We start from the raw sequence: 12,148 nt of genomic DNA, 5'->3' as shown, positions 1-12,148 counted from the left end.
CTGGGGCAGCCCAGTCAAATGGGCAGGGTATTGTTGTTGTTGTTGTTGTTGTTGTTAGATAGGACGTCCCTATTTTCATCGGAGAAAAGTGATGCTTACATGCACATGATCAGAGATGATGGGAGTGTTGTCCATCCCTACCTTAGCCAGACAAACTTTGGAAAAGTAGCTGGTCCCTTAGGTAAACTCATAGAATCATAGAGTTGGAAGGTACCACAAGGGTCATCTAGTCCAACCTCCAGCAATGCAGGATTATTTTGCCTGATGTGGGTTTCAAACCCGCAACCCTGAGGTTAAGAATCTCATGCGCTACTGACTGGGTCATTCTAGGATACACCATGAAGAAATCTCCTCCACAAACTACTTCTCCAAAACACAGAGGCACCAATAAAATAGCTGCTAGGATACATGCTGTTTTAATTCACATGGACAATTCAATACAGAATCAGCTCCATTAAAAGCACAAAAGCACAGAAAATCAGGAGAAGGGATTGCGGAGCAAAATAAGCTGGGTCTATGAGGGTTCAAGCTATGGAATTAATGCTGAAATCCGCTGTGAGTAGCCGTGGCATTATCTGGAGCAAAGAGAAAAACATTGTCAGATTCCGCAGTCTTCTACAGTATGTGGAATTGTGTAGATAATAAAGATTTAAAAACTTAATGCAAACAAATCAAAACCAGAAGCACATACTTAAATATAAAGCAAGGGTGTGGAAACACATAGTTATTTGATTTAAATCAGAGGTCAAGAACCTGTGGCCCTCCAGATATTGTTGAACTCAACTCCACCTCCCATTGGCCCCAACATAAGAAATTGTCAAAGGTGATGGAGATCTGTAGGCTGAGGACATCTGGAGAAGCACATATCAGCATCTAGGGTTGCCAGACTCAATAGAGGACAGGACTTCTGTGCCTTTAATTGCCCTGCTCTCTTTTGAGTCTGGAAACCTTAAAGAGAAACCAGCAGACCCTTTGCTTGGAAATCAGCATCTCCTGATTTGAATAACTTCTGGGTGAGGTAATTTGCGTGGACAGGCGGAGTTCCCCAAACCCCATGCGACCCCTGAGCAGAATAATGGCGCAAGACAACGTGCTATGGGATTAAAAATTGGCCACATTCAGATGTAGGGAGACCTTGGCTCAGGCATTGGGCGCTATCCTCTCCCAGGCCCCAGCCAGGGTTCTGGGAGGCTTCGGGGTTATCCAGAATGTATGGGGGTTTAGGGCTGGCTCTGGAGAACATATGTTCAAGCAGAGAGAGCCCGCCCCCCGTTCGCCGCCGCTGAAAGGGAGGGGGAACAATGTCAACTTCTTGGCATGGACAACTTCTGAGCAAGGTAATTTGTCACTTCCTCATTAAAAATACAGAATAGCTAGAAATATACCAGTCATTTTTATCCCCACCCCTCCTTGAAATGTAATATCAATGTTAACAAGAGAATGGATTTGTTAATTGGGGAGGATATTGATGGCTAAAAAAAGCTGCCCTGTGGTTCTGTTCTTTACTCTTGCTGTTATTTAGTAAGAGTGAAATCAGTTCATTGAAACAATTTACTTCCACTACCCTTCAGACAGCCCATAACTATGACCCAAAAAAGCTAGATGTATGCAGCGGCAGAGGAAGTTCCCGGGCACCTGGTGCAGCATGCCCGGGGGCAGGGTGAAACAGCCCCCGGGGTGGGGTGGGGCAGAACCGCGCTGTTCTGCTGGTCGCCTGCTGCCTCCCCCCCCCAGCTGTAGGATGGCTAAGGCCGTCCTATGGGCGGCGGCGGCGCACGCCATGGGGCCTCACTTCCAAAGGAGTTAGTTCTTCTGCTTCCAGTCGCTTCAGACTGCACAATATTTGATATCTTCAACATCTGTTACAGGCACAAGAACACACCAAGCTATATAGAGAGGCTTATAGAGAGAGAACCAACAGACAAAACAATGTTGACAATAGTACAAAGAATCCTTACCCCTTATTTGCAGCAACGTACATAACGTGCACACTCTCCAATTTGTCTTGTATGGTGTGGGCAAGAATGGTGGCAGCTGCCATGGGCACGGTAACATTCAGCATGTGTCTTTGGCCGCGCGAGTGCTATAACCAAAAGGAATAAAAGAACGGCATTTTCATCACCACTCCAGCTAATAGCAGACTCAGCTGGTGAGTGCCAACAGGACAGTAGCCAAAATAATAGAAGGGGCCACAGCTGGCTGGCCAGAAAACTGAACAGGGGTACACCAGCCTGTAACATGTGGGTGCAAGCCCCACATCTTCCCTCTCATACTGAACTTGAGTGCCCCCTTCCCTATTGGAAACCACCACCACCCCAAACACAGGAATGGTTTAAGCCAAGGGTAGGCAAACTAAGGCCCGGGGGCTGGATCCGGCCCAATCGCCTTCTAAATCCGACCTGCGGACGGTCCTGGAATCAGTGTGTTTTTACATGAGTAGAATGTGTCCTTTTATTTAAAATGCATCTCTGGGTTACTTGTGGGGCATAGGAATTCTTTCATATATATTTTTCAAAATATAGTCCAGCCCCCCACAAGGTCTGAGGGACAGTGGACCAGCCCCCTGCTGAAAAAGTTTGCTGACCCCTGGACTCAGGGGACTTTTCAGCAACACACACATATGCAGATTAGAATTTTTTTTCCTAATAAGAAAACAATAACCTGAAGATCACTTAAGCAACTTGAAAGATAAGGTGGTACATGTTACACCAATCCCATACCTTCCAACATTTCTCCGATGCAAATAGGGATGTCTTATTCCATAATGGTAATTTCACTATTTAGACCCCACACATCTTACTGGGTTGCCCCAGCCACTCTGGGCAGCTTCCAACATACATAAAGACATAATAAAACATTAAACTTTTTTTTTAAAAAAAACTTTCCTGTACAGGTTTACTTGTTTTTATCCTGTATTTTATTCTGTGAACCACCCTGAGATCTTATGACAAAGGGCAGTATGTAAATCAAATCAATCAAATCAGTCAATCGGTCAATCAAAGCACTACACTCTGGGTGGTTTACAGAACTAGGAAGATTTGTCTTACGCACAATGGTAAAAGAGTGGGAATTTATTAACTGTAAGGCATGCTTGCACTTGAGAATGTTGATCTCCTGGGACTGTCCTCATGGGAGGAAGGACCCAGGTGGCGCTGTGGGTTAAACCACAGAGTCTATGGCTTGCTGATCAGAAGGTCGGCGGTTCAAATCCCTGCGACGGGGTGAGCTCCCATTGCTCGGTCCCAGCTCCTGCCCGCCTAGCAGTTCGAAAGCACATTAAAGTGCAAGTAGATAAATAGGAATCGCTCTGGCGGGAAGGTAAATGGCGTTTCCGTGTGCTGCTCTGGTTCGCCAGAAGCAGCTGTGTCATGCTGGCCACATGACCCAGAAGCTGTCTGCGGACAAACGCCAGCTCCCTCAGCCTATAGAGCGAGATGAGCACCACAACCCCAGAGTCAGACACGACTGGACCTGATGGTCAGGGGGCCCCTTTACCTTTATCTAAGACATGGAAATAATACTTACCGGCCTGGTTCCTATAGAGCAGGTACAGGCAATCTATGGGTCTCCAGTTGTTTCTGGCCTATCCCAACCTCCCACCCTCCCGGACTGGGCTGTGGCTATGCCAACTGAGCCTGATGGGACTTGGAGTCCCAAGATACCTAGGAGCCCATTGCTGGCCCACCATGCAGCAGAGCATGGAAGCAGCAGCTACATACCCTCCCGAAGTCCACATTCGGGGATCATCAATTGAAAACTCACCTGGAGCAGCCATCAGCACGAAGAAGAGAACAGCTGTAAGGAAGGCAAAGATCTTCATGACTGGATGTGGTGTCAGGAGACGGCAGGATGGAGAGGTGCCGGAAAGGTCCTTGTATTTATAGGGCAAAGGGGAGTGTATGACATCATGGTACGTGGATCTCGTGGGTGCTGCTTGCCGTCTTCCTTCAATCTAATGATGGTATCATTATGCAAGCATATCCCTAGATACTTGGGAAAGTATTTATGGGGAACGCATAGCCCCAATACAACAGCCAGTTATTGACATTAAATGTAGTTATCTATCCTCATGCACGAAAACAATATTTAAAAAAAATCCTTTAATTACATGTAATTATCTTGATAGATTATGGAGATGAGGCAGCAATAGTTGGGTGCCACCTCCACTCCCTGCTGAGCAGCAGCAAGTTTCCAAGGAGTTCCAGGCACTCACCCAGGGTCTATGGTCCTTCGGGAAACTGAGATACGGCAGAGACTGTATTCCACCACTGACCTGCAGTCCCACCATCTAACAAAGGTATGTGTGGGAAGCAGGAGCCATTTCAGCCTAAAGTCCATTTCTCCTGATTCTGCCCCATAATCGTAAATTGGGGGCAACCATCTTTTTCTCTCTACACAGGAAATGGTGGCATGGCATAAACGGTGGCCATTTCCAGAGAGGTTTGTTGTTGTTTTTGTGTGCACACACACACACAAATATTTTGCCAATCCCCACAAGCACCTCCCTTTCCATCTGCTCCAAGCAGATCGAAATTTCATCTTCTCCATGTTGATATTTGGATTGGAAGCTTCTCAGTTTATGCACCTGAGCTGTGTAAGGTCCCATTCATGTTGGCATTGTAATAATAATAATAATAATAATAATAATAATAATAATAATAATAAATATTTTTATTTATACCCCGCCCTTCCCGGTTCAGAAACCCAGGCTCAGGGCGGCTAACAACAAATTTAAAATGCTTAATAAAAGCAGCATAAAATACAGTATAAAAGCATGGATAACAATAAAATTCAAAGTTCAAAAATCAATTTGGGGGAAATCCATCCAATAAACATTAGATAGTCACCAGGGCTAGCTGGCTGAATTAGACCTACTTGGGACAGCGAGGAGGCCAGGGGAGAATTAGCTGTGGGGTCCCAGAGCGGGTAATCGTCATAAAAAGGGGAGGGGAGGGAAGGGGAGGGAAATAAAAGATCAGGCTGAGTTCAAATTAAAGGCCAGGCAGAATAGCTCTGTCTTAAAGGCCCAGCGGAAGGAAGTTAAATCCTGTAGGGCCCTAGTCGCATGGGAGAGAGCATTCCACCAGGTCGGAGCCATCACTGAAAAGGCCCTGGCCCTGGAGGAGGATAGCCTGACTTCCTTAGGGCCCGAGACCTCTAAACTATGGTTATTCATGGACCTTAAGGTCCTCTTAGGGCACACCAGGAGAGGCGTTCCCGTAAATACGAGGGCCCTAAGCCACAAAACCAGCACCTTGAACCTGACCCTATACTCCACCGGGAGCCAGTGCAACTGGTAAAGCACTGGGTGAATATGCTCCCATGGCAGGGACCCCGTGAGGAGCCTCGCTGCAGCATTCTGTACCCACTGGAGTTTCTGGGACAGTTTCAAGGGCAGCCCCATGTAGAGAGAATTACAGTAGTCAAGCCTGGAGGTGACCATCGCATGGATCACTGTGGCCAGGTCGGAGCGGGAGAGGTAAGGGACCAACTGCTTAATGCTGCAAAGATGGAAAAATTGTAGCAGCAGCATTAATAGTAGCAGCAGTAACAACATCAGCAGTTCTCATCCACATGAGATAACAAGTGGTTAACATCTTGTTAGCCTTTAATTTTTAAAAGCAGGCGTAGATGAGTTGTGACCATCATTTCAGACTCTGAGCAAACCTTTCAATGCAAGCTTCCCAATAGCCCCTTTACCTGGTCATCACCTGTGCTAAGCATAGCTTTCCATCACCAGCAGCCAGTAACCACAAGGAACACTTGCCAAAGAACCTGCTTTTCTTCTCTTTTGTAGCCCAAAGGGATGTAAAGATTCACCTTAAGCAGAACAACTGGTAACATTTTGGTTGGTTGCTTAACCAAATCAGAAATTGGACTGGATCGTGTTTCTTCCCCACCCCCAGGGGAGATCTCTTGTCACCCACTCCCTGTTCTTGGGGGGGGGCATCATCCCCATCTCCCCCACAACTCCCCCCCACTACAACATTGTGCAAAGGATGGGAGGGAGGACTAAATCGATCGATTTTGGTTTCTTTCCCCTTCCCTCCAGCTGACCCATTGATTCAACAACCATGCAGATTTGCTTGCACAAAGCAGAGTTTAGAGCAGGCATCCCCAAACTTCAGCCCTCCAGATGTTTTGGACTATAATTCCCATCATCCCTGACCACTGGTCCTGTTAGCTAGGGATCACGGGAGTTGTAGGCCAAAACATCTGGAGTGCTGCAGTTTGGGGGTGCCTGGTTTAGAGTATTGGCCACTCCACATTGGCTTGGTTTTGTTTTCTGTTTTTGCAGATATATCCTGCAACATGTCAATAGTTCATTAGCGTTGGGTTTATACTAGACCATCCATGCATCATTCCACTTCATACTTCCTGAATGTTGCTTCATTTCTGCTTCCCCCCCCCACACACACACCTTTGCAGGGAGGCATGTGCCACACCCTGCTCCCCTGGGAAGAAAAAGCAAGGTGGTTTCTCCCAAAGAGGAGGAGCATGGGCTCCACATGAGGCATTTTGTTCTATGGGGAGATGTGGACACCAGACTATTTAAGCCTCTCCACCCTGCATTCGCCCTTCTTCTTGTGACAGCCACTCTCCTGTTCTAGCTGTATGGGCTTTGCTAATGGCCTTTGGCGGTGGGGGGGGGGATTTTGGGGAGGGACACCAATCAGCCTATGTCTCCCCTTGTTTTCCCGACTTTGCACTGTTGTCTATATGACTGGAGTGGTGCTTAAGAATTTGGCTTATTGACATTCCGTCTGGGTGGCTGGGTAATTTAAGAAACTATCAGATTAATATCTGAGCCGGATGTTATCACCTTCCAGTGATACTTGCTTACAGAATCACTCCTTCATGAGAACACCTCCCTGGAACATTTGCATAACCTCCAACGTTCCTCAGGTCAAAATAGGGAGGGTATGCTATCCCTTTGATGCCTGTGTTTCTGCCTCTGCTCCACCCCAGGCATTCTCACTCGCCCCTCCAACGGACTCTCATTGACCCCCCTTTTTTCAGCCCCCCCAGCCCCTCCCCACAGAGTATTTCCTTTTTTTAAAAAAATAATTTTTATTAAATTTTATACTTAACCACAACTACAACAAAACATGCACAATACAAAAAACACATAGATCAAATACACACGAACACTAAAAAAATTGTCTCTATTTCACTTTTCATAAACATTGACATGTGGACTTCCCCTACCTCCCCCCCCCCTTCAGATTTTCATTTTAAAACCTTATTTAACAGTTTTCATTTTATTTTCATTTTATTTTCACCATTCTATTTCCATACACTTTAACCTAATATTTATATACTATCCATTTTTTTTTATTAATTCTCTTTTAATTCTCCTTTCCCATCCCTTCTGCTCCCCAACCCCTAGGACTCCTCCTGCCACGAGGAGTCTCCCAGAGTCGAAAGGCGAATAGAGATGGTTCTTTTTCCGATTGAGCTCTTCCACCCTCCCCGTTCCCCCCCCACCTCAGGATCCCCCCCTGCCACCAAGGGATCCCAGTGCGTGGGCGACAGCCAGGAGGGGAAGAACCACCCAACCATCCCCAATTAACAATTCCTCTTTTACAATTATATTTCTAATATTCCCATTTCCACCATATTTCTCATTTCTAACTTTATTTATCTTTTTTTTCTTCCCTTGGCTAAATTTTCTTCCAAGAATATCCCTAATTTCCAATATTCCTTTTTCCTTTTATCCCATTTTCGTTTTTAAATCTTTTCACCCTCCATTATACCTCCACCTCCCCAGTTCATGACAATTCCCTTCCAGATCAGAGAGCTCCAAGTTTTAACAGACCAGTTTCAAACCATTTTATCCATCCTTATAACTCAAAACCTCCTTTTTCCCTCATCCCACTCCCTTTCTGCAATGTTTTGCAACCCAGTAATCCCTGCTTCCCCCCTGTTTCTGTCCTCTTCTTTGCATATTGTATTCCTTGTGGGTATTCTGTTCCTCAAAACAATATTGTTCTCCCCTCTGCAAGAGAGGGATAATCCAGAACCAAACTTGTTGAAACTTTTTCTTCATGGTGTGCTTCCTCCTGTTCTTTGGTAGCATTGTCATTAAGTTCATTATCTTTAATATCTTGCTCCACTGTTCTCTTATATATATATCCTCTTTCTGAAGAAGTTGATTCATTTCTTCAATTTGCAAATCATTCTTAAGCATTCCAATTTTAAGTTCCCACAGGAGTTTCAAAACATTTTCTTGGAATCCAGGTGCATAGTCTTTTGTTGACATTTTCAAGTCCTTTCAAGGACAATATGTAGCTAGAAAAACAGGAAGTGGTTGCTACTTATGTCTCCATTAATATTTTCTCAGAGCTGGCTGCCATGTATCCTCTCAAAATCTTGCTACTTTCAGTTCTATGAAACTGTTTCAAAAGAATTGAGAGCTGTTACAAATCTTAATGATTCACTGTCAGTTTTCATACTTATTTCAGCTCTCCCTCTGTTATAAACGTAGGAGTCACAAAAAAGTCACAGACAATCAGTTCATTCCTTTCCTTTATGGCGTCACAATAGGCTCTCTGTTCCCCACAGAGTATTTCCTACCAGAGGGATGGCAAGTGCCACCCCCAGTATACCAACGGGGCACAGACCACGTGCCCTCCACCCCTCGGAGAAACCCCCTTAATCCTGGTTTTATTTTATTTTATTCTTCCGTAGATTTACAAGAAGAAAAGAACACATGGAAAAAACAATAAATTAATAGAAATTCGTTCCCTCTCCCCAATCTCTCTTCTCCCCCAATCTTATACAGTATCCAACATTAATGTCTCGCACCGAATGTAACTGATCTTGTTGAAAAGACATGAAAATAGAGGTGATGCATGCGCTTCTGTAACCCAAAAACATCTTTAATAAAAATTATTTATTTAAGAGAGAGAGAGAGAGAGAGAGAGAGAGAGAGAGAGAGAGAGAGAGAGAGAGAGAGAGAGAGAGAGACCAATGCATAAATTTTCAAATGGGGCAAGATTGGACACAGACACAAAAAAGCGTTTTTTGTTTTTGATGATGACTCCCAAAATAGGGACATTCCGGGGTCAAATCAGAAGCTGGGAGGGTAGGTTTTATAATCCCGGCACACCCTGAAAAATCAGGACACTTGGAGGGTATGCATTTGTGGTATGGAAAGTAAGAGGATTTAAGCAAGAAGCCACAGGGCATGCACTGATTGGAAAGAACAAAGCATTTCCCCCTTATATTTTAGTGGACGTGAACAGCCCTGAAATCAGGGTCACATACAGTATAATTGCCCTGATACCACCCTCAGCACCATGAATTCATAATTAAAAGGACACCCAAATAGTCTGATAACCTGGTCTTGCTTGAGTTTTCATTCTGATTTATTAGCAGAGTGGTTGTATGACAATGAGCTTTCATATCCTGTGTTCATCCTGATTTGCTGAATGAAATCTTTACTCCTCTTCCTGTAAGTCACTTGTTCATCCCGGACTCTTAAACGCCTTTCCAGTTGAACATGTTTTGTTCTTCATTTACTGAAACTCCAGAATGTACCAGGAAGCTACGGCTGTTAAGGGCCATGTCATTAATGCGTGCATTATTTAGGCCATATGGGTATGGTGATGTCCTATCCGGTTGGTTGGTTCCAGCTGTCAGTGGCACAGTGGGTGGGAGCTCAGTCCCAATATTTGCATGTTCACTGGAATAGGCTCCAGGAGTCTAGGCAACTGAAGACACCCTGCCGTGTACACATTGTACCCCCTGCACCACAACATACCTCATTCCTTGCTAGGGATTGAATGCTGGGCAGCATCTTCAGGCCACCGAAACTGGGAAATCATGGCATCGAGATTTTTATGAAGTCAGAGGCCTTTATTCCCCTCAAAGCGTCTCAAGAGCTCATCACAGCAAGTCTACAAATGGTCTGCTGCGAAAGTAGACTACACAAACGTGCATAATTCGCACAAACGTGCATTATTCGCACATTAGTGGGGGGAAATTTTGCGAGAATGTGCATACAAGGCAAAAAAAATGTGTACAAAAATTCATCTGTTAGGAGAAACACAAAAATGTACAAATCTTCATGAAGATTTTTTTAAAGGCAAATATATGCAGAAATGCGACAAACCAAACTTAAAATGCAACTAAGAGAAAATGAAATTGGCAAATACATACCGGCACATCCCTAGGCTTAGCTATAGTCTGAGTTATGTTAGGGCATGGGAACTAATTCTTATAAGTGGAAATCGATGTTGAGGATGAAATGTTAGGTAAGTCATACAGATGTGCGTGGCTGCTTGGGCTTTAATTAGAAGATTATGGCATTAGACTTTGCTTCTGTCAGGCAAGGAAACAAGATACACAGAAGGGAAAAACATGGATCTCTCTCCTCCCTCCATTGAAATGCTCAACCTGCCCTTGAATGCATTTGATGGGATGGTTTCAAAATCATAATCATTTCACCATGGGAGGATATGCCAGGAAAGTGAGCATTGCTTTGCATATTTGGAAATCAAGCTGGAGAAAAACAACACCCTGCAAACCTTCAGGCTATATCGAAAGTGACACGATGGCCAAAAACAATTACAATGTGAAACTTTATGGAATAATTCAAAACATAAAGATTAACAAACTAAAGTCTCTGAAAGTCTCTGAAAGTACTGAATGAATCACGGTGCCAGACTTTACCTGGCGGAGAACAAGCTGGGAAGCTTTGTAATCGGCAATGTCCAGTTCTGATGTCCAACTCTGAACTCTACTGAACAGTGTTTCCAGATAGCAACTACTGTTTCATTGAATTCTTCACCAGCCAATTAGTTCAACAAACACTTGTAAGTAGAAAGATATGTAATTTCTTCATAAACTGAAAATAAAATGTTCAAACGATGACCTCACATGCACAACAACAACTTCAAATAGCGTGGAAATTATAAACTGTAACATAAAAAGGTTACATACCCAATCTTTTTTCGAATAGATGTAATATACATGAGAATGGAAAATACTCTGGAACAGTGCTCATGCGATTATGTTACAAACAACACTTTTGGAAAAATATAAATAGCTGACCCCAGGTGTTACTAATAACAAGGAAACTGAGTTTAAAGATACAGTACAAAGTAACAACAAAGATACAGATAATCAAATAAAACAATTGAGGTCTAATTCAGAAACAAGTCCCCCTGGATGAATGGTTTTAAACATAAAGATAAAACGGGTTTCTTGTTGCTGTAACTGTTGCTCATAATCTTTTCTGATACCAATTGTACTCTGATTCACCCATAAAACTATAAATAATAAATCCATGTCTGAATGATTATGAGAAACAAAATGTTCTAACAGAGGTAGTCTATGCAACTGGAGATACCCTGCCATGTACACATTGTACCCCCCCCCCCCCGGACCACAACACAAATACAGTGGTACCTCGGTTTAAGTACACAATTGGTTCTGGAAGTCCATACTTTACCTGAAGTGTACTTAACCTGAAGCGAACTTTCCCATTGAAAGTAATGGAAAGTGGATTAATCCATTCCAGACAGTCCGTGGAGTACTTAAAGTGAAGCGTACTTAACCTGAAGCAAACTTTCCCATTGAAAGTAATGGAAAGTGGATTAATCCGTTCCAGACGGGTCCGAGGAGTACTCAACCTGAAGCGTACTTAACCCGAAGTATGAGTGTAATTGGTTCTGGAAGTCCGTACTTTACCTGAAGCGTACTTAACCTGAAGCAAACTTTCCTATTGAAACAAAATACAATACTTCCTATTGAAAGTAATGGAAAGTGGATTAATCCATTCCAGACAGGTCCGTGGAGTACTTAAACTGAACGTATTCAAACCAAAGCGTACTTAAACCGAGGTATGACTGTACATACATCCCTAGGCTTAGCTATAGTCTGAGTTACGATAGAGCATGGGAATTAATTCTTATAAGTGGAAATCGATGTTGAGGATGAAATGTTAGGTGAGTCATACGGATGTGTACGGCTGCTTGGGCTTTAATTAGAAGATTATGGCATTAGACTTTGCTTCTGTCAGGCAGGGAAACAAGATACACAGGAGGGGAAAACATGAATCGCTCTCCTCCCTCCATTGAAATGCTCAACCTGCCCTTGAATGCATTTGATGGGATGGTTTCAAAATCATAATCATTTCACC

The 12,148-nt window shown here is 43.8% G+C and overlaps 1 long non-coding RNA gene across 1 annotated transcript; it reads right to left on the bottom strand.

Moving 5' to 3' along the window:
- Positions 1–400: 400 nt before the first annotated feature.
- On the bottom strand, positions 401–3,919 carry LOC132591923 (uncharacterized). Its single transcript, XR_009557397.1, has 3 exons — positions 3,763–3,919; positions 1,959–2,083; positions 401–575 (listed from the first exon to the last, which is right to left on the bottom strand). It is a non-coding gene; the product is annotated as an uncharacterized LOC132591923 (long non-coding RNA).
- Positions 3,920–12,148: the final 8,229 nt, after the last annotated feature.

This window comes from Zootoca vivipara, chromosome 3 (assembly GCF_963506605.1).
Source record: "Zootoca vivipara chromosome 3, rZooViv1.1, whole genome shotgun sequence".
NCBI lineage: Eukaryota > Metazoa > Chordata > Lepidosauria > Squamata > Lacertidae > Zootoca > Zootoca vivipara.
Note: the sequence above shows the minus strand (reverse complement) of the source record. Positions and strands in the feature narration are given on the sequence as shown.